The sequence below is a fragment of the Gracilinanus agilis genome, chromosome 1 (assembly GCF_016433145.1).
Source record: "Gracilinanus agilis isolate LMUSP501 chromosome 1, AgileGrace, whole genome shotgun sequence".
In the NCBI taxonomy this organism is placed as follows: Eukaryota; Metazoa; Chordata; class Mammalia; order Didelphimorphia; family Didelphidae; genus Gracilinanus; species Gracilinanus agilis.
In genome coordinates this window covers 670,373,111-670,400,924 of record NC_058130.1, presented here as the reverse complement: position 1 = coordinate 670,400,924, position 27,814 = coordinate 670,373,111, and positions in this window count along the sequence as shown.

The window sequence follows — 27,814 nt, the reverse complement described above, 5'->3', positions numbered from 1 at the left end:
ATTTCTCTCACCTTTTCTCCTCTCACCTACCCTTTCCGAATATATCCTGGAGCTGGTGTCCTTTCTGCCTTCCACTGCACCTACTGCCCCATGAGACTGGGATATTGTGGGCTCTGAACTCAGACCTGATCAGAGTTTTGGGAGGCCTAAATGCTTTTTTTTGGTGTTGTCTGGAAAATCCCACAGTTTTCCATCACAGAATATGAAATCTCAAACCCACCCACATGGATAAATTTCTCTCTTGAAGCTCCAGTCCTTATTTCACAACACGCGTACGACTTACCGTGCAAGTGAATCAGCAACACTTGGATTCAATTTCCACTGGAACATACATAGATTTCAAAACCATGGGCAATGGAATTGAGAAAAATTAGTTCTGTCCGAGTCAAAGTCTCCATTTCCAGCGGGGCTCCCAGGAGGCCCTCCCACCTCTGCCTGGACGTCTCCTCCTTCGGGCCACGTCAGCCAAGCGAGGGGTCCTCAGGCACGGACAGTCGCCTCTTCCAGAACCCCTGATTCGATTCCATTGAATTCAACTCTTCAAGTATTTATTACATGCCTGGAATGCGCCAAGTAATACGTTACAGGCTGGGGCGACAGAGCCAGGAACAAAACCATTCCTGACGAAGGGCTTGGAACAAAGGTCTCTTTTCTCTTATGGGTCCCGTTATAAAAAGCCGTTCTGCGTGTAGCTCATCTGGGAGAGACTCGGGTCCTACCACAGGCTGCCCACTGAGCTTTGCAGAGTTGCCCACGATGTCTTAGCTGCTCTTTAATTAAACAATGTTTATGGGCACATATGCTCTTTCAAGGCTCCCCGGGGGGAGGCTGAAGATGGTCTTTGCCAAGCGAATTCGAGGTACTGCTCGGAAGCCTACTTTGTTAACTGCTGCCCCGGAATCCTGGCCCAGGGAGGAGAGCGGCTCTCCCACGGTAGCCTGGGCCAAGCCTGACCTGGACACGGTTCTTTTGTTGTGAGACTGGGGCAAGCCACTAACTCCCCTTCGGACTGGCCTCGGCTGATCTAGACTTCAGGCTGATCCTGCCTCACCACCCCCAGAAGGGCATGGCTAATAAAAGGGAGGCAGCTGGGGGGAGATCATGGGAGCACACGATTAAGAAGTGGAAGGAACTTTGGAAATAATTTATTCCCATCTCTTGATTTTATAGATGAAGAAACTGAGGTTCAGAGATTTGAAGTGACTAGTCCAAAGTAGTGAAAAACAAAGGTAGGGTTCGAACCCAGGTCCTGTGACTCCAAATCCCATACTCTTTTGACTGCTATATGTGGAGGTGAATTTTTAGGCATTGGGCTAAAAAAAAGGCCTTTTTTTTTTAACTGTTACCTTCTATCTTAGAATTGATACTAAGTATTGATTCCAAGGCCGAAGAGTGGTAAGAGCTAAGCAATTAGGGTTAAGTGACTTGTTCAGGGTCACAAAACCAAGAAGTGTCTAGGCCAAATTTGAACGCAGGACCTCCCTTCTCTTGGCCAGACTTTCTAACCACTGAACCACTTAGCTGTCCTGAGTTTTAGCTTTTTGATTTAATCTATAATATTCTATTTATGTGGGCTCAAATAACATGGCAAGAGTACTGAATCTGGAGTCAGAGGACCAAGATTAAAATCTCAGTTCTCTTACTAGCTCTGTGGCCTTGGGCAAGTCATTTAGTCTTTGTTTGCTTCAGTTTTCTCACTTGCAAGATAAGAGGAATTGGACTTAGGGGGGCTTATTTAAAGATTCTTACAGCCCTAAAATGTGATACTGCGATCTTATGGCTTGTGGCTGTCTACCATTAAGGGAGACATGTCTCCACCTGTCACAAAGGACACACAGAGATCTTCAGTTATATGCCATCTCAACAAGCGGCTTGGGTTCTTCCTATGGAGTTGCCGTGGCAGGGTTATGTGGTATTATAGATGGAAGGCCAGGTTTGGCCTCAGGAAGACTTTGTTCCAATCCTGTGGCTAATACTTAGCAGCTCTGTGTGTGTGTGTGTGTGTGTGTGTGTGTGTGTGTGTGTGTGTGTGTGTGAGAGAGAAAGAGAGAGAGAGAGAGTGAGAGAGAGAGAGAGACAGACAGACAGACAGACAGACAAAGACAGAGACAGAGACAGAGAAACAGGGAGACAGGGAGACAGGGAGACAGGGAGACAGAGACAAAAAGTCAGAGACAGAGAGAGAGGGAGAGAGAAAGAGACAAAGAGAAGGAGGGAGAGAAAGAGAGACAGAGGGGGGAGATAGTGAAAGACAGAGAGAGAAAGAGAGACAGAGAGGGATAAAGAGAGGGGAGGAGCGGGTAGGGGGAGAGAGAGAAAGAGTAAGGAAAGAAGAGAAGAGAGAAGGGGAGGGAGAGAGAGACAGAAAGGGGTGAGAAGAGGAAAGAGACAGACAGAAAGACAGAGACAGAGACAGAGACAGAGAGAGAGAGGGAGGGAGAGAGACAGAGGGAGGAGGAGGGAGATAGAGAAAGACAGAGACAGAGAGGGAAAGAGAGAGAGAGAAAGACAAAGACAGGGACAAGAGGGACTGGACAAGTCACAAGTCACATGACCTCATACAAGCCTCAGTTTCCCCATCTTTAAAATGGAGTAGTTGTAGTAATCACCCAATAAGGTTGCTGTGAAGCTTAAATTGAATAATATATGCAAAGCATTTTGCAAATTTTACAAAATGTCTATGTGCTATGTATATGTCAGTGATTATTTTTAGTCAGGATATAATACAAGAAGGGGAAAGTGAAGGTAATACACATTTATAAGCATATTTAGAAGGCTTAATGGATAGAGTGCTGGGTTTAGATTCAGAAAGACCTCAGTTCAAATCTGGCCTCAGACACTTACTAGCTGTGTGTCTCTGGGTAAGTCCCTTAACTTCTACTTGTCTTACTCCATTGGAGAAGGAAATAGCAAACCACTCCAGTATCTTTGCCAAGAAAACCCCACTTCCCCAGGGTCACAAAGAGTCAGACAACACTCAACAACAACAAAGCACATATTCTGTATCAGACATCAATCCTTTTACCAACAACAATAACCCTAGGAGGCAGTCCCACCTTACAGTTGAGGAAATTGGGGCAGGCAGAGGGTAAGTGACTTGCTCATGGTCACAGAACCCCAAAATGTTTAAGGCCAGATCTGGACAGGTCTTCCTTACAAGTAGGGAACAAGGTGACACAGTGGAGTCAGGAAAACTCTTCTTCCTGAGTTAAAAATCTGACCTCAGACATGTACTAGTTGTGTGACCCTGGATAAGTCACTTCACCATGTTTTCCTCAGTTCCCTCATATGTAAAAATGAGCTAAAGAAGGAAATGGCAAACCCCTCTAGTATCTCTGCCAAGAAAACCCCAAATGGGGTCACAAAGAGTCAGACATGACTGAAAAACAACTAACCAACAATTTCTTTCTTTAGGCATTGCATCACTTAGCTGCCTCTGACTCAAGAACAACAGACTAAATCATCAGGCAAAGGGAGGAATTAGAATTCTGGCATCAGAAACATAAGTAGGGTCATAATAATCTAGGGCTATTTGGATCCATAATTTGGACTATTTGGGGTCATTAACACGTAGGCATGAAAAGTTGAGAGACAGTTGAGAGAGATGGCAAACACTGCAGGTTCCTGAGTTTGGATCCAACTAGAGAATTGGGCCAAATAGAACAAGATGAAATTTAATAGGGATAAACGTGAAATCAATTTTATAAGTACAAGGTGAGGGAGATTTGGCTAAATGGCAATTTGCCTGGAAAAGGTCCAAGGGCTTTGTTGCCTATTATCTTTTTAGTATGATATCGCACCCAAGAAAGCTAATGGGATCATAGGCGTATTCAGGACCAGGGAAATGAGAGTCTCTCTTTACTTTACCTTTATGAGAGCATGCCTGGAGTATTGCATTCAGTTCTGGATGCTTTATTTTTTTGTTCAGTAGCATCTTTGTGATTTGGGGTTTTCTTGGCAAAGACACTGGAGCAGTTTGCCATTTCCTTCTCCAGCTCATTTTACAGATGAGGAAACTGAGACACAAAGGGTTAAGTGACTTGCTCAAGGTCATACAGCTAGTAAGTGTCTGAAGCTGGATTTGAACTCAGGAAGACAAATCTTCCTGATTCCAAGCCTAGTGGTCTATCCACTTGACCACCTATCTGCTGCTTTATTTTAGGAAAGACATTGATGACCTGTTTATCTTTGTGCTTTGGCTAAATAACTGCAACCTATGCAGAAAATTACATTGTTCTCTGTCCTGGAAGAGAAGGTAAATAAGGACCAGGTAGGTCTCTCTACTCTCTGTTATTAGGGAAAATGAAATGTTCCTTAAAAAAAATGAAAAAGTTCCAGGTAAAAATGAAGGGGAAAAAAAGGATTTCAATATAATAATAGACAAAAATAGCATTGGAGGATCTATGGGAAGACAGGAGCACTCATACTAATATACTGATTTTCAGTCTGTTAAGTAGTCCAAGTAGCAACTAGCTAGGTTGTGCAGTGGATAGAGTACTGGGCCTGGAGTTAGGAAGACTTGAGTTCCTTTTCGGCCTCTGACACTTACTAGCTATGTGACCCTGGGAAAATCACTTAAGAAATTTTGCCTCAGTTTCCTCCTCTGTAAAATGAACTGGAGATGCAAAAGCCAGAGGACTCCACTGCCTTTGCATAGAAAACCTTAGATGAGACCAAAAGAGTCAGACGTGACTGAAAAACAACTATTCTGAAAAACACTTATAGTGTGAGAAAACTCGATAACTTTGTTAGTAACCCTCAACCCTGAAATCACACCACTGGGCATGTACCTGAAAGGTCAAAGGCCATGAGAAAAGTCCTCTCAAATATTCCTGGCAGTCCTTTTTGTGGCAGCAAAAAACCCCCCAAAAACCCAAAGTGGGTAAGTCACTAGTTGTGTGAACAAATTATAGTGTATGGATTATGTTATATTGTTGCCATGCAGTGGGGATATTGTTTGCAAGGAAAGAGTAACAGGAGTTTAGAGAAAAATGGGAAGAAATGAACTGATACACAGTAAAGTGTAAGGGAGGGGATTCTGTGCACAAACCTCAAGCAACCAATCAACAGAGTAAATGAAATATTAAGGAATTTCCCTTTAACTTCATCACAATGAGTGGACAAACCCATAAGCAATCTTTTCCCACTTGTCTACTTAAATTTTTATTTTAATAATACACTTTCACATAAGTTTTCCAAAGTTATAGTATCCAAATTGTCTCCCTGCCTTCCTTCCCTCCCCCCTTCCCCAAGCTGTCAAGCAATTCACTCTGGGTTATACATATATTATCATGCAAAGCCCATTTCCATATTACTCATTTTTGCAAGTGAATAATCGTATAGAACCCAAACCCCAAATCATATACCCAAATAAACAAGTGATAAATCATATGTTCCCGTAAGCAATTTGAGAAGGTCTTCACTTGAGAGTTAGGGGTGAGGGGGGAAGAAGAGAATTTCTTACCATTCTCTAAGGACAATCCCTTCTCAGGAGTACTTTGCTAGATTTGACTACCATTCAGTTTATTGACTTTTTTTTTTAATAACATTGTCCAAGAGGTGGGAGCTGGTCTTCTCAACCAATTATAAGATATTTCCCATGTGGCATCATTTGCTTTTCATCCAATGGCTTCTCTGTGATCCTTTAAAATCGTCTCTAGGCTTATTCACCCACTTTGAGATGGAAAATTCCTTAATATTTAGTTCACTTGGTTGGTAGCTTGATGGAAGGGAATGTCAAATCCCTTTGGCATTTGAAATCAAGAAACCAAGACAAAAGAATATATGCACTTTTATAATAACATAAAGGGCATTTAGGTGGCACAGTGCATAAAGCTTTGGAGTCAGGAAGACCTTAATTTAAAACCAGTTTTAGACACTTACTAGCTATTTGTCCCTAGACAAGGCACTTAACCCAGTTTGCCTCAGTTTCCCCATCTGTAAAATGAGCTGGAGAAGGAAACAGCATACCACTCCAGTGTCTTTGCTAAGAAAACCCCAAATGTGGGGGGTAGCTGGGTGGCTCAGAAGATTGAATGCCAGGCCTAGATATGGAAAGTCTTAGGTTCAAATCTGACCTCAGACACTTCCTAGCTATATGATCCTGGGCTGGCTAGTCATAACCCCAATTACCTAGCCTGCACCACTCTTTTGCCTTGGAACCAATACTTTCAAGATAGAAAGTAAGGGTTTTAATTGAAAAGAAAGAAAACCCCAAGTGTGATCACAAAGAATCAGACACAACTGAGGCAACTGAACAATAAGAATAATATAAATGAAAACAATACTAAAAGGTGACTGAATTCGGGTTGATTTCAGCTGATCCTAGATAGCAGATTATGGAACATATTTCCCATTTAGTAGAGAAGCTGGGACTCTGAGAGCAGAATGTTACATCCAGGTTACAGACACTTATTTTTCCCTAAAATGTTTTCCCTGTTACAATATAAATGAGGAAGTATATTGGGAAATATCTGGGGCATAAAAAAACAAAAAGTATTAACAAAACATTGAAATATTTTGTTTAAAAGAATCAGAAAAGGAGAATAGAAGGATGTGACATGGAGGAAGATGAGGGAAAAGGTCACTAACCACTTTCTTCCCCTAGAAAGAAGAATTGGGCCCTCTAAGGAGGACAAAGCTGTTTATGTGCCAAGGCAGTAGGCCAGCAGATGGCATCAGGACAGTGTCCATCCAAGAAGAGACAAATGAAGGAGAGAAAAGCAATGGTAGTTGGTCACTCTCTATGGAAGGGAATGGAGATAGCTATTTGTCAATCTGACATTATTAATGAGGTCTGCAGTCTTTCCAGAGCCTGTTTTTGGAACACAACAGTGAGTCTCCTAAGGTTTGCTAACCCTGAAGACTCATCTATTTCTGAGGATTAACAGAGGGACAAAGTATGCTGCCAGATGAGGAACCCAGAAAGCCTTCCTGAGGATTGTAAAGTCTCAGATAAGAAATAGAAAGCCAGAGGGGTATAGGCAGCATTTTCATCTTTGCCGTCGTTAGAAAGCCAGGGGTTTTGAAAGAGTGAAGCAGATTAGAAAGGAAATAGTTTTTTAAGAAGATAAATTTATAGTTTAAAAATAAAGATGATAGGCCTTTGGTCAGGGATGGAGTACATGTAATAAGAAATGATGAAATGTAGTTTCCTATAGGCTTCTAAATCTGATCAAGAGAATTTTAAATTGAAAATGCAAAGAGAAAATTGTTTACATATTTCCATCAAACTACCAAATACTACCAAATGACCCCAAAACTACCAAAGGGAGCAGACGTTACAATATAGAAAGAAAAACAGCAGTAGATCTAAGAAATAAGCCAGCAATACAATCCATTGAGATATTTATATACAAACATGTAAAGTTTATGGAAAGAAAGCCATCAGAGATTATTATAGATTACCTGTTTTAGAGGCAGGCAGTGATTCCAATCCTGCCAATAGCAGAGAGGTTATTTATTCCTTTACTTGCCTTAATGATAATTTCATCCTTCAAAAGGTAGATAAACCAATGAAGGGAATCATTCTTCTGTACTTGATTTATAATAAGAAAGAAAAACTTCACTGGAGAGGAAATAATGGGAATTTTCATGGGAAGTGAACACTTTATCATAGAATTTGTCATAGAGAAGGAGTAGAAAGTTAGAGATAGTCTGACATGCACTTTAAATTGTGGAATAGCAGATTTCAGAAGGTTCAGAGAAAGGATAAGTAGAATCCAATGGAACATAAACCCTACAGGAAAATCAATACAGTTGGGAAGCTCTCAACAATGATATTCTCTTTGTGTGTGTGTGTGTGTGTGTGTGTGTGTGTGTGTGTGTGTGTGTGTGTGTGAGCCTATAGAGCCATGTATAAGGTAAACTTATGGCCTGCATTCAGGAATGCCAGAGAAGGCTGGTCCCCTCCCCCTCTCCACACAAGCCTGAGGACATTTTTCACATGACCTGCCCCTCTACCCAACAGCCCAAATGAAAGCTCTTCCTTCCTTCTCTGTTTGGGGTAAGGTGGGGAGACTCACATGAGGGTTGCAGTTTGGGCACTCGGTCTCTAAGGTCTCTAAAAGATTTGCCATCACTGCTATATAGTGTTTTTTAAATTACATGTAGAAATAATTTTTGACAGTTGTTATCTGACATTTTGTGATTCAGATAACAATGATATTCTGACATCTCAAAGAGAGATAATTAGGAGAAGGAAAAGAGGATGTTGTCGAAAGAGATGATATGTCTAAAGAGATCATTGACCAACACGATATGTTCCTTTCCTCATAAAATAATGTTTCCTCCTTCATTTACACACTTTTTATTGCATTTCTAGTATTTCAAATACTGAATTTCTAGCCACACTTTAATCTCCTCCTGCTCCTATATGCTATGAATTCACAAGATTTGGGAATTTTCGTCATGTGTGAATAGGGCATAGTCCTTTGTCTTTGGTCCTGACACAATTTACTAATTTACTTGTTACCAGCTTCAGAGTGTGTGTTCTCAACATTGACAGTATAATATCATTGTCTTTACATATATATGATATAATGTCATATTATATACACATTACAATATATATTATCATCTTCCTCCTTATTCTCCTTTCCTTCCTCTTACTCCTTATCTCTTATGTAGAACACATTATTTATGAAATGTCTAGCTCTCATTTGTTTCTATAACAACCCTGTGATGTAAGCAAGGTTTTCTGAGATTCAGAAAGCCAAAAAAGAACCCTAATTATTGGTGACAAGAGTAAGAGAAGTACAAATATGTAGACCAACATTGCACACTATACACCAAGATGAAGTCAAAATGGATACTTGATCTCAAAATAAAGGGCGATACCATAAACAAATTAGAGGAACACAGAAAAGAAGAATTTATGGACTAAATAAGATATAGAAAACATTCTAGAAAATGAAGTGATAATTTTTATTACATTAAATTTAAAAGTTTCTGTGTAAACAAAACCAATACAAACAGGATTATAAGGAAAGCAAGAAATTGGGAAAATTTTTTTATAGAAACATTTCTCAATTATATAGAGAATGAAGCCAAATTTATAAGAATACGAGGCATTCTCCAACTTACAAATAGCCAATGGATACAAACAGGTAGTTCTCAGATGAAGAAATTAAAACTATCTCTACTCCAAATCACTCTTGACTAGAGAAATGCAAATTAAAGCAACTGTGAGATACCACTTCACATCTATCAGAGTGGCTAATATGGCCAAAAAGGAAAATGATAAATGTTGGAGGGGATGTGGGAAAATTGGGACACTAATGCACTGTTGGAGGGAACCGTGAACAGATACAACCATTCTGGAGAGTGTAAGGAATTAAATTTAGGGGTTTGACTAAATACATGAGGATTCTAAAATAATCTTGTAGTCACAGATTTAAAATATTATAGCTCAAGTCAAAATGATTTTAATAGCTTTTATTTACAAAAAGGTGGAAAGAGTGAAAGTAGAGAAATACAAAAAGAGGTAGAGAAGATGTCTAGCCTATCACACTAAATATTGCTCTGGTGCTCAACCAGGCAGGGCTTGTTAACCCTCAACCAGAGGACCAGGTGTTCCACCAATGCAACCTCTAAGAGGGGAAGGCCTCTCCAGAAATAATCTCTCTCCAGGAAGCCAGGAAAGGAAAGGCCAGCTACTCACACCCAAGAAACAGTCTAAGAGCCAAGGTCCAAGTCAAAGCTGAGGTCCAAGTCCAAAGTCACCTTCTAAAGGCAGGTCACCAGCTGAAGCTGCAAGCGCAAGATCCAAGCCAAAGTCTCTAGCAAAGATCCCTCAAAGACTACTTCTGGAGACAACCTCCCGAAGACTATTTCCAGATGACTATCTCCAGAAGACTGTCCCCAGCCAAAGATGTTCAGGCTATATATCACAGCTTTTATTCAGCCTCTCTTCACAGGGGCTAATCATAGCTTCCAAATTGCCTAGAACTGCCCATGGGGCAGTGCCTTTGGGATCCACTTCTCACCCTCTGAAGGGGTTAACTCTTATCAAAGGATTCACAAGTTTCTGACTGATTGAGTTATCACCCACTGAACACTCTTACTTAGTGTTGAGTTCTGGAGTTATAACTCATTTTAGCAAATGACTTGCGAACTCCCTTATTTAGTGTTTGGTGAGGTATTAAGTAGGCATACTAAAAGAAAGTCTGATTCACACTTCACAAGAGCAATATGGAACCATACCCAAAGGGCCATAAAATTATGCATTTATAAAGTTATAAAATTATACTCTTTGACCCAGTAATACTGCTACTGGGTCTGTATCCCAAAGAAAGAAGAGTTAGGGTAAAAGGACCTAATTGTACAAAAACATTTTTAGCAGCTTTTTTTTTGTAGTGGCAAAAAATTGGAAACTGAGGGTCTATCCATCAACTGGGGAATGGTTGAATAAAAGCTGTGGTATATGGTTGTAAAAGAAAATTATTGCACCATAAGAAAGGATGAACAAGAGGAATTCAAAAAAGTCTGGAAAAACATATAAACTGATGCAAAGTGAAGTAAACAGAAGCAGGAGACCAGTGTATATACAGTAACAGAAATGTTGAAATGTCAACTGTGAAGAACTAAGCTATTATCAGCAAAACAAGGCTCCTAGATAACCCTAAGGGTCTTATGATTAAAAACAACAAAAAACTCAGCTATCTACAGCCAAAGAAGGAACCGATGGAATCTGATTGAGATCAAAGCATGTCATCCTTCATGAGTTTTAAAAAAATGTAGGGAGGCACCTGGGTAGCTCAATGGATTGAGAGCCAGGCCTAGAGACAGGAGGTCCTAGGTTCAAATCTGACCTCAGACATTTCCCAGCTGTGTGACCCTGGGCAAGTCACTTAATCCCCATTGCCTAGCCCTTGACATTCTTCTGCCTTGGAATTCTAAAGTGGAAGGTAAGGATTTAAAAAAAAGGTATACATGCTATGTGTCTTCAGTTACAACATGGGGAATATGGAAATATGTATTGCATGAAAGCACTGGTATATGTCAGGTTATTTTCTGCTTTGTGTGGAGAAAAAGGGAGAAAGAATATGAACTGAAAAATGTCAGAAAACAATTGCCAAAAATTGTTTCTACATGTAGTTGAAAAAATTTTTAATTAAAAATAAAATTTAAAAAGAAAAGAAGAAGAGTACCAGTAGGGGCAGCTAGACTGAATAGTGGATAGAGAGCTAGGCTGGAGATGGGAGGTCCTGGGTTCAATTTTGACCTCAGACATTTCCTAGCTGTACGCTCCTGGGCAAGCCACTCGACCCCCATTGCCTAGCCCTTTCTGCTCTTCTGCCTTGAAACCTCATTATCAATTTTAAGACAAAAGGGAAGAGGAGGAAGAAGAAGGAGAAAGAGAGGGAGAAGGAGAAAGTGAAGGGGAAAGAAGGAGAAGGAGGAGATGGAATAGGAGGGGAAGAAGGAGAAGAAGGAGAAAAAGAAGAATGACAGTGATATGTCTGAAAGGATGTTTCTCATTTTCCTTATTTTAAAAAGTAAGGAAAACTACAAATAATAAAATGGGATGATTATTTTGAAGCATTTGTCTTGAATGTGAGTGTTTCAGTAGTTAGAGGAGACCTAGGAGAGATGGAGAATTTTGTGGATGTTATGAAGGAGACATCTGGGGGACTTTCAAGTGGCTTTTTTTGCCATTGAAGAATTAGAATTTAATTATGAAAAGGAAACATTTTATGGTCTCCTTTGTGGTGTCTTTCTTTAATCTAAATGTGCTTTAAAAAAATTACACAACATTTTTTTTAGGATTGCAATGATTTAAAAATACAAGTGATGCCCACTTTAAATTCTGGACACTTATGTTTTTTTTTCCCAATAAATACTCCCCATTCATTCCCAATAATAGTAATTAATATCAAAAGCAGTTCTATCCCATTAAGGCAGTGCATTGAAATAAATTTTTTCTTTTTTAAAGTAGTAAAAATGATGTAGTGTTTTTTGACCTTTCCTCTTTAGCACTGTTGTTTAGTGTCTGAGTTTTATTTCAGAACACACTTCTGCACAGCATAAATTATGTTGAAATAAATGTAGCCTATCATAGCATCTTTGTTTTTAAAATAATTTTTCTTTTATTAATCGACTCTTTCCATTGTTCTCTCCTCCCCCAACCCACCTCCACTGAGCAATTTAAAAATACAACAACCAAACCCTAAGAAATAAAGCCCCAAATACATAGCTACATACTTTGACAAAACAGATTCGCATGTTGGCCATTAAAAAAAAAAGTATATCTACTTCATGTCTTTATCACCTCTCCGACAGTAGGTGACTGGCATGTTTCATCTTTGTTCCTTTGGATTTGAGCTGGCTGGTGATACAGTAGAGAGAACAGGTGGCTTAGTGTCAGGAATATTAGAGTTAAAAATCTAACCTTAGATATTTATTAGCTGTGACCCTGGGCAAGACACTTAATCACTGTCTCCTTCAGTTTCTTTGTCTATAAAATGGGGAAATTAACAATAGCTACTTTCTGGGGTGGTTGTGAGGGTTAAATGAGATAATAGTTATAAAGCATTTAGCACAGTAGCTGCTATATAGTAAGCACTATATAACTATATTAGTTATTATTATCAGTGTGTTGATGAGTTCTAAAGTCTTTCACAAGTTGTTTTTCTCCCTACTATAATCCTTGTATAGATTTCCCACTTAGTTCTGCTTGCTTCACTCTGTATCAGTTCATAGAAATCTTCCCAGTTTCCTCTGAAACTGTCCATTTAGTCTTCTCATGGCATGATAATTTTTCTTTACATTCATATACTATAATTTATTTATCTATTTCCTAACAGGAGGATGTCCACTTTGTTTCCAGCTTTTAGTTACTATAGATCCCCCCCATACTATTAGTGCTTTTCTGCATATAGGTCTTTTTTTCGCTTTCTTTAATCTCTTTGAGGTGTAGGTCTAGTAGTGGTATAGCTAGATCAAAGAGAATGCTCATTCATTTTGAAATTTTGGGGGCCTAATTCCACATTGCTTTCTAGAATGGCTGAACCAATAGTGCATCGATGTGTCTGTTTCCCTAGGCTTCTCCATTATTTGTCATTGTCTTTGCCAGTTTTGATGAGTCTGAGGTGAAAGAGACACTTTAATTTGCATGTCTCTAGCTATTAGTGATTTTGAGTATCTTTTCATATGATTATTAATAACTTGGATTTTTTCCCTTGGAAACTTCCTGTTCATATTTTTTGACCATTTATCTACTGGGAATGTACAGACATTTTTCAATATTCTGTTTCCTCCTCCCATCGAATCCACCTAGTAAAAAAGAAAAACTGTTAAGCAAAGCCTAATGAAAGAGCAACTGTATCTGAAAGGTATGTAGCAATTCATAACTGTAGTTTCCCATGTCTTTTCTGAGAGGAGGAAAGCATGTTTCATCATCTGTATTCTAATTAATCTATTATACTTAAAATTTTTTCCCCACTGTTTTCATTTACTTTATTGCATTCATTGTTCACATTGTTCTCCTGGCTCTTCTTAATTTATAGAAGTCTTCTCTTATTTCTATAACTCCCTCACATTTACCATTTTTAGCATAATATATTAAATTAATACAGTTTCTCTTCTGTATTGCCTTCTCTGACCACTACTTTCGTTCACAGATTGGAATTCCTGGGGGGATGAAGGGATGACTACCTTGGATTATTGATACTTTGTGAGTCTGTATTCTCCAAACTACAGTTTGTAAGCCCCAACCAGTGTGTATACCTTTAATAGTCAGCCGCTAGGTGCAATTAGCTCAAACAAAGGCTTCTACAGAGATGTCACAACAGGAAAAAGAGTAACGAAACTCGACTCCCACAGACATGGGGTCTAATCTTACAAATACCCTCAATATCAATGCAAAGAGCAGACGCAGACGTCAAGTATATTAGTAGAGAGGCATATACCTATGGAACATATGGGACTAAGACAATTCAAATTTTTTTTTGGTATTTTGAAGGCCTCCATTTCTTCTCCTTCCCCCCTTTTTTTATATCTTCATCTTTTTTTCTCCTGGTCTAGTAGTTATGCTGTACAAGATGCTCTGATGGGCTTCCAGGACCTGTTCCCCACAATTCAATTCCCAATGGGCTAAGGCTGATTCTCCTCTCATTTCACTGAGCTCACACTCCTCAAAGCTTCCTCCTTGCCTCAACACTTGGCTGAGTTATGGTTATAGTGCCTTTTGTTCAATGTATAGCTCTACTCCAAGAAGTCCAAGAAAACTGTGGTCATTTGGGGTAGAGGAAGAGGGAGAATGTCTCGTTACCTCTAAGATGCCAAGAATGGTTCCCTTTCTGGGACTGGGTTTTTCTTTCATAGGGAGGTCTCTTCTCTGCTGCCAAAGGTTATGCGTTTCACAACCACTACCTGTTTCAACTGACTCCAGAGCTGGCCATTCTGTTTTTTCAATCAGGGAAGTGGCAGATGTTCTTTCAATCAATAGCTAGCTTCTCTCTAATTCCATAAAATTTAATCTTGAATAAATTGAGCAAGAAAGTGTATATGACTTCTTTACACTTTGCTTAACATCTTAATACCTTGTTATCTCTATTAACCTGCCCCTTAACTTTTGGGATTTCATCAATTGGGCAGGGAGAAACAAGTTGTTAGAGGGTTGGGGTGGTGGGGATGGTTTATGATGAAATTCCTTCCCCACTACTTTAATATGCCACAATTTGTTCAGCTATTTCCCAATTTGTAGCGAGAGGGAAAAAGCCACTTGTTTCCAGTTTTTCATTATCCCAAGAAGTGCTGTTATTAAAAATTTGGCCTATTTGGTACTATATTTCTTTGACCTCCTTGAAGTATATTGATTTCACTGTTGATGGACCTCACTAGTAACCATGTTAGTAACTGAAGGATTCTAATTGCAGATCAAAAGATTCTATTTTACTTTCTTTCTTCTTTTTATTTGTATGAGATTTCTTCCACAAAATGATTAATGTGGAAAATGCTTTACATGATTGCACATGTAAAATCTATATCAGTTTTAGGGGGGTAGCTAGGTGGCTTTAGTGGATTGAGAACCAGGCATGGAGATCAGAGGCCCTGGGTTCAAATTTGGCCAGATGTGTCATGGTTGTGTGACTGTGGGCAAGTCACTTAACCCCCATTGCCTAGCCCTTACTGCTCTTCTGCCTTGGGAACAATACACAGTATTGATTCTAAGACAGAAGGTAAGGGTTATAAAAACATTCTATATCAGTTTGTTTACCACCCTAGAGAAGGGGTAGTAGTAGTACGGACGGAATGAGGGAGAGAATTTGGAGCACAAAATTAGAAGAAAAAAGAATGTAAAAAATTGTTTTTACATTTAATTGGGAAAAAAGAAACTATTTAAAAAAGTATCTTAGTGTTCCTTTGATAAGTATTATATAACAATAGCACAATACTATTAATAATAACTATCACTTGTATAGCATTTTAAGGTTAAAAGAGTGCTTTATAGATGTTATTGTGGGGCAGGTAGGTGGCACAGAAGATAGAATGACTGTCCTGGAGTCAGGAAGACTCATCTTCCTGAGTTCAAATCCAGTCTCAGATACCTACTAACTGTGTGACCCTCGGCAAGTCCCTTAACCCTATTTGTTTCCATTTCCTTATCTTTAAAATAGGCTAGGGAAGGAAGTGGCAAACCACTCCAGTATCTCAAAGGGGGTCATTAAGAGTTAGAGAAGACTAAAAAATGACCAACCAACAATATACTATCTCATTTGATCCTCACAACAACCCTGGGAAGTAGGTGCCTCTATTATCACCATTTCACAGGTGAGAAACCTGAGGCTATGATGAAGTGACTTGCCCAGGGTCATATAACTAGCAAGTGTCTGAGATAGGATTTGAACTCAGGACTTCTGGATTCCATTTCCAGCACTCTATCCACAGTACCCTTGTCTCCCTAATTAGAAAGTATGCATTTGGAGGATAGAAGCAGGGTGTTCTTTAGTCTCTAAAACCCTGCAGCTGGGCTATGGAGCCCAACAGGTATTCAGCGATTATTTGTACCAATAAGGCAGGAGATAATGATGGTGACAGGGATAAGCAGGAGGTTCAGTGGAGAGATTTGTATTTCTGTCCAGCCTAGAGGTATTTATGGCTTGCAGCTTTCAGGAATCAGTGGGAGGGAAGTGACTTGTCTCCAGATTGTATTGTGGCAGGTCTGTGAGAACTGTCATTTCCCCAGGCTGTTCTTTGGGAATGAGCTCTCCTCTGCCTAACACTGGGATGGCTTAAAAAGAGTATGGTAGTGCTTTGTGAATCAGATATTCTCTCTAGTGTTGGTTTCCACCTAATTCTCCCCACCAGCCTCTGAGTCCACAAGTTGGCTGGGACTCCAGGGGCAGAGGGTTGTTATTCTAGGGTCTCAGACCCCTAAGGGACAGCTGGGATGATAGGCATAGCCACCCATGGTTGAGCCCACTGGGCCACCAAACAATAGAAGCATTGTGTTGCAGTGACTGGAACACTGACCTGGGGATCTGGGTTCTCCTCTTGGGTCTGCCTAACTGTATTACCAACAAGCAGACTTTTTAAGAGTTGGGAGGAACTTGGACTGCCAGTTGTACCTGAAAAAGAGCTCCACAGTACAACAGTCATCCAGCCTTTACTTAAAGACCACTCGAGGTAGCCTGCTCTGCTTTTGGGCAATTCTAATCAATGAGTGTATCGTTCCACTGACTCCCACCCCAATCTGGCCCGAGTTTGCCTGGCTGCCATTTCTATCACTCTACATAAATCTGTCCTTTGGTGACAAACAGAACAAATCCAAGGGATTACCCCTTTCCATGTGACAGCCCCTCAAATACTTGAAAACAGCTGTTAGGTGCTCCCATCCAGAATCTTCTCTTCTCAAGGCTAAATAAACATCCTTAATTCTTCAATTGGTTCTCATATGACATGAAGAGGTGTCTGGGGTATGAAGGATTTCTGCACCCTTTTTGGGGCTGCTCATCCACTTTTGGTGTCCACCCTTTACCCAACTCTCACCTAAGACTCTAAGAAACTGTAGCCTGCTCATTGGTTACAGCCTAGTAAAACCATCTTGGCCAACGGGCTAAACCAAGTCAAAGGTAAATGACAGGTCTCAAGTCTATCTGTAAGTTAGTGAAGAGTCTATCCCACACATGTGAAGACTTCCTCCTGTGGAAGGGGTGGAGAACAATTTGTTCCTAGAGCCATGAAGATAGCAGAAGCAGGTGTGGAGTGCTTAGAGTTTGGTTAAAGAACGTCCAGACCATCCACTATATCCTGGGCCAAAGCCAGTCATTCTGACTTTTGTCTTGCCACTAGACTTGCGTGACTCTCAAAGAGAGAATGGGGCCAAATCTGGCCTTAGACACTTCTTAGCTGTGCAACCTCAACCCTGGCCCTTACTGTGCTTCTGTCTTGGAATCAATGCTCGGTATTGATTCTAAGATGGAGAATAAGAGAGAATGAGTGAGGGAAAAAGAGAGAGAGAGAGAGACATGTTCACAGAGATAGAAAGAGACACACACACAGAGACAGAGACACATAAACAGAGAGACAGACAGAGACATACACACACGGACAGAGACACACATAGACAGAGAGACAGACAGAGACACACACAGAGACAGAGAGACACAGAGATAGAGACAGAGATAGAAAGGGGGAGAGGCTGAAGACTTTGTGCAACTATGCCTCACTTACGGCCAATTCATTCAGAAGTCAAGACATCACCCTGTGATGTTATTGGTTCTCTTAAAAAAATGAGAGATGAAGAACAGTATGACATGAACTCCAGACCCTTCACATTCTTTTGTTGTTGTTGTTGTTGTTGAGTCTTTGTGATCCCATGAATGATACCGTAAATGGGGTTTCCTTTGCAAAAATACTGGAGTGGTTTTCTTTTTTCTTCTCCAGTGTATTAAGGCAAACAGAGGTTAAATCATTTGCTCATGTTCACACAGCTAGTAAGTGTCTGAGACCAGATATGAATTCCAGTTTTTTGACTCTGGGCCTAGTGCTGTATCTACTGGGCCATCTAGCTGCCTAAGTACTTCATAAATGTTTACTGACTGATTGGAATGGAGAGTCTGGTATATCTGGTCTAATGGTACACTGATGGCTATGTCCAAAAATCTTATGTCTCATTTCCTTCCCTTCCTTCTATCCTTTCCCCCTCCCCAAGAAGACAGGTAATATGATATAGGTTTTACATATATTATCATGTACCACATATTTCCCTTTTCTTCATGTTGTGAAACAAGACATATTGTTAACACTAGGGAAACATTCATGGAGGAAATAAAGTGAAGAATAGCATGTTTCAATCTGCATTTGGATTCTGTCTGTTCCTTCTATGGTGATGGATCATCTTTTTCTGTAGAGTTACCGTTGATCTTTGTTTTGCTGATAAGAATTAACCTGCATTCCACTAATGCATTGTTGGTGGAGTTGTGAATGGATCCAACCATTCTGGAGGGCAATTTGGAGGTATACCCAAAGGGCTAGAAAACTGTGTACACCTTTTGATCCTGTAATAGCACTACTGGGTCTGTATCCTAAAGAAATAATAAGAAAAGGGAAAGCACCTACCTGCATACAAATGTTTCTAGCAGCTCTTTTTGTGGTGGCAAAGACTTGTAAAATAAGGGAATGCCCATCAATTGGGGAATGGCTGTACAAATTGTGGCACATGTTGATGATGGAATACTATTGTGCTATGAGAAATAATAAGCAAGATGATTTCAAAAAAAGCTGAAAAGATCTGCAGGAACAGATGAGGAGTGAAATAAGCAGAACTAGGAGAATATGCACACAATAATGGCAATATTGATCAATGGTTATCTGTGAAAACTCGGCTGCTCTCAGCAGTGCAATGATTTGGGACAATCCTGAAAGCTTACGATGGGGGATGCTCTCCATCTCCAGAGAAAGAACTGTTGGAGTCGGATGGACGCAGAGCAAAGTATATTGTCATTCACATCGGTGTATTTATGGTCTTACTTTTGAGTTTTGGTTTTCTATGAGTGTGCTCTTACAATAATGATCAATATGGAAGTGTGTTTTGCATGATAATAAAATTAAATGAAATTATATTAAAATAATTGCCATTCACAGCTGATCATCACACATTATTATTACTACTATATACAATGTTCTCCCAGTTCTACTCATTTTTGCTTTGCATCACTTCATTTAAGTCTTTCCAGGTTTTTTGGTTTGGTCTTGTTTATTGTTTCTTATGGCACAATGGTAATCCCTTACAATCATGTGCCTAAACTTATTCAGTCATTCCTCAATTGATGGACATCCCCTTATTTTCCAATTCTTTGCCATTACAAAAAGAGCTGCTATGAATATTTTTGAGCAAGTAGGTCCTTTACATGATACTTACAGTATTAATATTTTCTCTATCACTTCCTAAAGTCTAGAGCAGTGATGGGCAAACTACAGCCCACGGGCCAGATGCGGCCCCCTGAAATGTTCTATCTGGCTGTTATTCCTAATTATTCCTAATCTGACGAAGACAATGAGTAGGATACAATACAATGAAACTTCGAAAGAGTTGCCTTAGAAACAGAGTGACAGATGAACATTTCCTTTCCTTTGGCCCCCTCTTTAAAAAGTTTGCCTATCCCTGATCTAGACAATCAAGAAAAAAAGAAATGAAGCTCTGATCTGTAGTGATAGCCACATAGTGCACAATTGCATTGAGAATTTAATAACTGCATTAGTTGATGGGCGCTGTCTCTAGCATCCACTGGCAACAATTCACACTGGTTGTTGTTCAGATATGTCTACCTCTTTGTGATCCCATTTGGGGCTTTCTTGGCAGAGATACTGGAGTGGTTTGCCATTTCTTTTTCCAGCCCGTTTTACAGATGAGGAAACTGAGGCAAACTGGGTTAAGTGACTCCCCCAGGGTCACATAGTTAGTAAGTATCTGAAGCCAGATTTGAACTCAGGAAGATGAGTCTTTCTTTCACCAGGCCCAGCACAGTATCTCCTGGGCCACCCAGCTGCCCAAGCTAGGATTCTTCAACTTTCTGTCTAATTTTCTGCCCACTCAGCTTCATCGCCCATCAGTTTAGTGACCAGGATCAGCTCAGACTAGATAATGGGATCAAGTGGGTTCCTGCTCGTTACTGGGCAAATCGCCAGAGGCTGCTTTGTGCTAGCATCTGTATTTTCGTCCTGTGCTGATTTCTCTCCATGCCTTGGATTGTTTCAAGTTTAGCTCTCACTTCCAGGATTCTGTGATCTGTGTGGGAAGAGGGTCTCACATATGGGGAGGGGAACGGAGGAGGAAAATCCCCAGCCCTCAGGAGATAATAACCAGGTTTTGACTGTGGAAGGAAATGCTAACAACCTGCCCCTCCCTTTTATACTCCAACTGGTAATTTTTTCCATTGCAATGAATTTATTTTGTGGGCTTCTGCTCATTCTTGGTTCCGTTTATAATTCCTTTCCCTGTTAATGCTCCCAGCATCTGCATCATGGAGGTTGCTCATCACTTCCATGCTGTTTCTTTCCCTTCTGGGGCCATTTAATGAGCATCAAACCCAACTCGAGCCCTGCTAGGACTCCTCCAGCTCCTTCTTTGGCAGAAGGCAGCATTTACAGCCCTTCTGCCATCTCTTCCTCCCCACATCCCATCTCTCCCCCCACCCCTTCGTGGCGCTTCTCTCTAAGGCAATTTAAATGAATTCCTCAAGCAAGACGGTGTGTGAGACTGTAGCAACTGTTTCACGAAACCAAAGGGAGAACTTTGTGGGAACATCTGTCTTCTGACTAATTTCTGTACCTAAATGAATTCCTTGATAATTTGTTATGCTTTAAAAAAAGGTGTGTGGGAGGAGGAGAGAGGTCTTTTAGCTAACTCAGATCACAGAGTTTAAAGCTGGAAGGAATATTGGGTCGTCTAGTCCAACCCTCTCATTTTATAGATGAGGAAACTGAGGTCTGGAGAGGGGAAGTAACTTGTCCAAGGCTTCAGAGGGAGTATGTCAGAGGTGGGATTTGAATCAGTAAATAAACATTTATGAAGTGCCTACTATGTGTCAGATACTTCGATAAGCACTAGGGACATAAAAAAGACACACAAAAAAATGGTCCCTGTCCTCAAGAAGCTTTCCACCTAATGGTTCCTATGACTCTAGCTAGCGCCAGAGCTCTTGCCAATGATTCACAGCCTACTGGTTCATAATTGTTGCCTTGGGTAGGGGCCCTATCTGATCTACATTCATTTGCTCAACCCTTTGTACAGTGCTCTGCATACACCAGGCATTTAATAAATGCCCATTGACTTGAGTATGAATGAAATATGAATGATTTCAGAATTAGGAGAGAACTTAAGATCTGACCTAAATACAGGTCAAACAAATATTTTCCTTTAAACATAAAGTAAGTGGGAGCAAGAGACACACGTAAAGCCACATAGTTGGTAACGGGATGATGCGGAATTGGAACACAGGTCCCTCTACCTGGTTCCGTTTACCTTGTCCACACCAAACCGATGCTTGAAGACCCTGGAGCTTTTATTCATTTTTCCAGGGAAAGACACATCTCTTAGAAAAAGTAGGCTCACTGGATACCCTAACAGTTATTCCCCTCAGGATCCAGTCTCTAGAAACATCTCGTTCTCGATTCAATTCTTTCTTTTTTTCTTAACCTTTACTTTCTGTCTTAGAATAGATATTAAGCACCAATTCCAAGACAGAAGAGTGGTAAGAGCCCATCAAGCCCTATGGAAGAGTTGTGACTTGAACCAGAGCATCTGGGTTTAAATCTCACTTCTGACACTTATACCACCTCCTGACTTTGGGCAAGTTGTTGCTCCTCTGTCGTAGAATTGATACCTTCTGTCTTAGAATAGATATTAAGCATCGATTCCAAAACAGAAGAGTGGGAAGAGACAGGCAATTGGGGTTAAGTGACTTGCCTAGGGTCACACAGCTGGGAAGTGTCTGAGGCCAGATTTGAACCTAGGACCTCCCATCTCTAGGCCTGGCTCTCAATCCACTGAGCTACCCAGCTGCCCTCTAAACAACATTTCTAAGGAACCTTCCAGTTCTAAGATTTGATGAGAGATAACAGTGCTTATTGTTGTTGTTGTTGTTGTTGTTGTTGTTATTATAATGTGGGGAGGAAGTAGAGTAAGGTGCCTCCCTAGCTTTCCTTGTAGAATGCACAGATAGCCAATTCGAGAAAAGACAACAATGTTTATAGCCTGAACCAAACTGGTGGTAGGAAGGCTTAAACCTGAAGAAGCAAGGTAGGGAGAAGTAGGAGATGCCATCTTCCAGGCAAGGTGAACCACTCACTCCCTGTAGTTCCACTGGAGAGAGCCCAGGACCTTGAACCCAAGAACTGTGGCAATAGCAATGCCCTGAAGACCATGGGCTCTGCTTCCAGCTATAACCATCATTAAGGAGAGTAATCACTGTGGCGAAGGGGGGCTACTTTTCTTGCCATTACCAACACCAACTTGTCCTGATTCAAGAGTCCCAAGAGTGGCAGCTGCCCAGCCAACTGCTTTAAAGCCCAGCCCCTATAGCTTTCACTCAGGGTAGCAACCGCTGTGGAGATGTGACCTGAGAGCAGCTTCTTCTGCAGGTGCTACATTACTCCTGCCTCTTCAGCAGTCCTAGTTATTAAAGACCCAGAAAAGGAAGTTCTTACCAACAGAGTCTTTGGCACTGTCAAAGGGCTCATCATCAGAGATGGAAATAGTTTTAGGAAGCATCCATACAGCACAATGGTTAGAGCAATGAGCCGTAAGTCAAGGAGACCAGAATTCAAATCTGACCTCAGACCTTTTCTAGCTGTTACCTTGGGCAAGTTACTTTACTTGTCTGCCTCAGTTTCCACAATTGTAAAATGGGAATGATAATAGTAGTACCTATCTCCAGAGTTGTTGAGAGTATCAAATGAGACAAGTCTTTATAGCACAGTGCCTGGCACACAGTAGGCGCTAAGTAAATGTTTGTTTCCTTCCTTTCTTTCACTAGAAATGACATTAAAGAAGGAAAAACTGACCTCAGACACTTCCCATCTGTGTGACCCTGAGCAAGTCACTTAATTCCAGTTGCCTATCCCTTACTGCTCTTCTGCTTTAGAACCAATACACAATATTGATTCTAAGATGGAAGGCAAGGGTTTAGAATAAAAAGAAGAAAATATTTTGTTTCTGAACTTTAAGACTTTTCCATCCAGCTTGTAGTTGAAACCCCCTGTATGTGTTACCTCCCTTGTTAGAATGTTTGCTGAGAACAGGAATTTCCTTTTCTCTTTGTATTCCCCAGTGCACAGTAGAATGCTTTGCACATAAGAAATATTTAATAAATGATTAATAAATAACATTAGGTCATCTTGTCTAATTTTATAGATGAGGAATCTGAGGAGAGAAGGGAAATGACTTGCCCAAGGCCACACAGGGAGTAGGTCAGAGATGGGATTTGAATTAATCATGATCTTAATATCCATTTGCTTCAATGTAGGGATACATATTGAGGGCCTGTCTACCTAGTTATTATGGTGCCACAATGCATGCTCTATACCTTAAAACTTTTTTTTTTCCTTTTTCTTTTAGCAAGTTCAGATCCCAGCTCATTGGTTTAGCCTTCAGGTTTTTAGGTCTCCTACCACACAATTTCTTGTCTTACTCACAAAATCTCAGAAAGTAGACTGGAAGGAACCCAATGGGGTCATTTGCCTTAAGACCTGTACCTGAAAAGGGCACAATTTCCCTCAAAAGTATTTATCCAGTCCCCTTTTTGAAACTTCTTTTAGTAGGGAACACCTAAGATTAAATTCATTACCTCTGGTGTTACAGGGCTTGGTTTTAAATGCTGTCTTTGATACGATCCAGGACCTTGGGCAAGTCCCAACCTCCCTAGGCTTTCTCGGTTTCTGCCTCTGTAAAATGATGGGGCTGACTCTGACAGCCCAGTGAGGAGTGTTTTGACTGAAGCTGAGAGGAGCTGAGATTAGGTCTGGCCTCATATACTTGCTAGCTGTGTGACCCTGGAAAGGTCAGTTAAACTACCTGTCTCAGTTTCCTCATCGTCTATAAAATGAGGATAAAAGCACCCACTTTCCAGGGTTGTGGTGAGGATGAAATATTTTTAAAATCTTTTTTTTAATGTAATATTGAATTTCTGCACAAGTTTTCCAAAGTTATATGATCAAACTTATATCCCTCCCTTTTTTCCCTTCCCCCTCCCAGTGCTGGTAGGTGATTCGATCTGGGTTATACATGTATTATCCAAGACATATTTCCATATTACTCATTTTTGTAGGTGAGTAATCTTATCAAACCCAAGCCCCAAAATATAAATCCAAATAAACAATTAAAAATCGCATGCTTTCTTCTGTATTCTGGCTCCAGCAGTTCTCTCTGGAGGTGGATGATGAAATATTTTCAAAGCACTTTAAAAACCTTAAAGTGCTATATGAATGCTAGTTATGCTCGTTTTGTTGTTATTTAGTCATTTCTGTTGTGTCTGACTCTTTGTGACCCCATTTGGTTTTCTTTCGGTGAAGATACTGGAGTGGCTTGTCATTTCCTCCTCCAGCTCATTTTAAAGAGAGAAAATTATCCTTCTAAATTTATTATTATTAATTATGCCTCTGAGGTCCCTTCTAGGTCCCAAGACATTCCATTCAACTTTTTTTTTTAAACTCTTACCTTCTATTTTAGAATCAATCCTGTGTATTGGTTCCACGGCAGAAGAACAATCAGGGCTAGGCAATGGGGGGCTAAATGGATTGTCCAGAAACAGAGCTGGGAAGGGCCTGAAGTCAAATCTGAATTCAGCATCTCCCATTTCTGGGCCCAGTCTTCAACCCATCGAGCTACCCAACTGTCCTTTCCATTCAATTTTTTGAACATCGATACTTTTTAGTAAGTTTTCCTTTATATCTGTCGTGACTCTATTTCTTCATAATCTTCCCCTCCTCACTATTCCCAGTTGTCTTCTGGGGGGCATGTAGAAAAAGCCAACAGTTCCAATCCTTGTTTTAAGTGACCCCTTCTCCTACACCTGAACCCCTAAGTTTCTTATATAATCAAGAGCTGGAAGGGAGCTCCATGGGCTGCTGTTGTAGTCTATATCTCAACAGCACCCTTTTCTACGGTATACTTTACAAGTGGTCATCCAGCCTCCACTTCAGTGTGTCTGGAGAGGACACTACCCACCCCACTTGTGGACAGCTCTAATTGTTCAGAAGGTTTTTCTTATGATGACCAATAATAATTTCCTTATTATTATTAGCTAATAACATAGAGGTCCCAATAATCTCCTTGTTCTTTGTCACTTCTGCTTCTAAGGTCAGGGACTTCTGTCTTTGTCTCTCAAGAGCTCAGCACAGCACATAGTAGTTGTTTAATAAAGGCTCGGTGATTCATCGATTCCAATTCTGGTTTCTGAGGTCAAGAACAGCAAGGCGAAACCCTCTTTGATGTGACAGACTTCAAAGATGTGAAGATAAGCAAGTGGTAAACTCAACTAGAAATGGGATTTACTAATGCGCATGTAAAGATCCCTGTGGGCTCCATATCGACTTAGTTTTTCAATGTCCTATTTTTAATTTATTTTTATTTTTTTATAAAATATAAATTTTTTATTTTTTATAAAATATAAAATTATAAAATAATCTATTTTAATAAAATATTTTATATACATATATAATTTATATTTTAGAAAATATTATATATATTTACTGTATTTTTATGTAAATGTTTCTCAACTCCATTTTAACCTGCTTTGGTCCCATTCAGGATTTGTGGGCCAAATATCTGATACCTCCAGTAATGTAGTGTACGGAGAGCTGAGCTTGGAACTAAGGAGATCTGAGTTCAAGTCTTGCGGTGCCTACGTGACCCTTGGGAAGTCATTGAACCTTTCAATACTCCAGGGAATTCTCCAAGACTTTATGTGGCAGAGTAAGTAGCCACTTGGATCGGTAAAGGGAATTAGCGATTGCTCATACCAAAGAAATGACAGATCCAATCCTTAATTCTTATCATGGCCCCTAAGGAAAGAGATATGGAAACATTTTAAGAGTCAGAAAAGTTTAGAGCTTTCAGAGATCATTTTAGAGCTTAGAGATCATCTCTTCTGACCCATACTAGAGAAAGAATCTCCAGTACAACATACCCTACAGGTGCCAATTATCCTGATGTGGGAAGGCTGAAGCTCGTTGCTGGTGGGCTTGGGAGTTGGGAGCAGCAGTGGACTAAGTGAAGTGTGTGATCTGTTTGGACTAAAGTGATGAATCCTCAGGGATGGGAGGACTGGGGGACAAGGCAGGGAAGGCATTGGGATGCCTAAAAAGGAACCAATTAGTCCAGGTCAGAAAAAAATGGAGCAGATGAAAGCTTCTGGACTGATTTCATGGTGGGATCAGGGCTCTGAGCAGCTGCTGTACACTTCCAATCTGGGTGAAATAGGGAGACCCAGACTCAAAAACAAAACAAGAAACCCTTCAGCATACAAGTGGACCTTTCCAGTTTTTTCTTGAAGACATCCAATGGCAGGGTGGGTGGTGGTGGAAGGGCTTTATCTCCAGAGGCCACCTATTCCACTTTGGAATAGATCCATCCATTAGGAAATTGTTTCTTGATGTCAAAGTTAAAATTTCCCTGGAGACAGCTATTTCTCTGCAATGAATTCATCAGGTTGCACACCTGCTCAAGAGACTCAGAGAGATCCCAACAGTTATGACTTGCTGGTCCTGCCTGTGAGAGTTGCTCTGGTCCACATGTTAATAATCCCAATACAGCCAGCTTGGTTCTGTCTGGTCACCTCTGAACTTAGCTAGCCTGGTCCAGTGGGACAGAAAACCCTAAGATCCTGATCTAAGGGATCCTACCAGCCGTAAGAGAATAAAATGAAGAAATGCAGCGGGGAAAAGGTTATAAAAATGTTTAGTCTTTGTTTTATTGAGTTACAACAAATGAGCAACAAGTTATAAAAGTTGGTTTTATCCACACTCCCTAGACGTTCTGATTTGTGCGGTGTGCTGAAGTAGGAGGTGGGGGTGAGGGGGATTTTGCCAACACAATATTCATATTGCAACATCTACATCAGATATCTTTCATTTTTATTTTTCCATGTTAGGGGCATTTGAAAAAAGTGCACTCAAGGATCTAAAATTGATTTAAAAAAAAAAGAATAATAATGGTGAAGGCTTAAGCAGAGATCTTGTCAATGATCACACCCACAAAAGGTATTTAAGAAAAAACAAGATCCCAAACAGTTCATCTTGGTACCATCCAAGTGTGATAAATTCCATCTTAGCCAAAAAAAAAAAAGTTCCTAGAAAACACTGGATTCTTTTCTTCTAGTTTATCTTGGTACCATTCTAGGTATGATGAATTCCATCTAAGGAAAAAAAAAACCCTAAGAAACACTAGAATCTTTCTTCCAGATCATCTTGGTGCCATCCAGGGATGATGAATTCCATCTCAGAAAAAAAACCAAACAAACCAAGAAACTCTGGAATCTTTCTTCCAGGTCATCTTGATACCATCTAGGTATGACGAATTCCATCTCAGGAAAAAAAAATCCTAAGAAATCCAAAAAAATTGGAGCCCTTCCTCCTTTTATATAAAAAAGGTGCTTAAAAAGGACAGGTGCATGCCATGCAGCTCTTGGGATGCTCGCTGGGCCAAGAGCGTGGCCGGGGACATACAGTAGTTAGGCAATCAGCCCCCCACTCCCAGCAGTGCGGAAAGCCTTTTGTGGAGAGCTACAGCAGGGAGTCCCATGCATACAGCTGGGAAAGAAAGGGGGCTACGACCGGGTTTGAGGCTGCTCTGATTATAAGCCACCTCTGG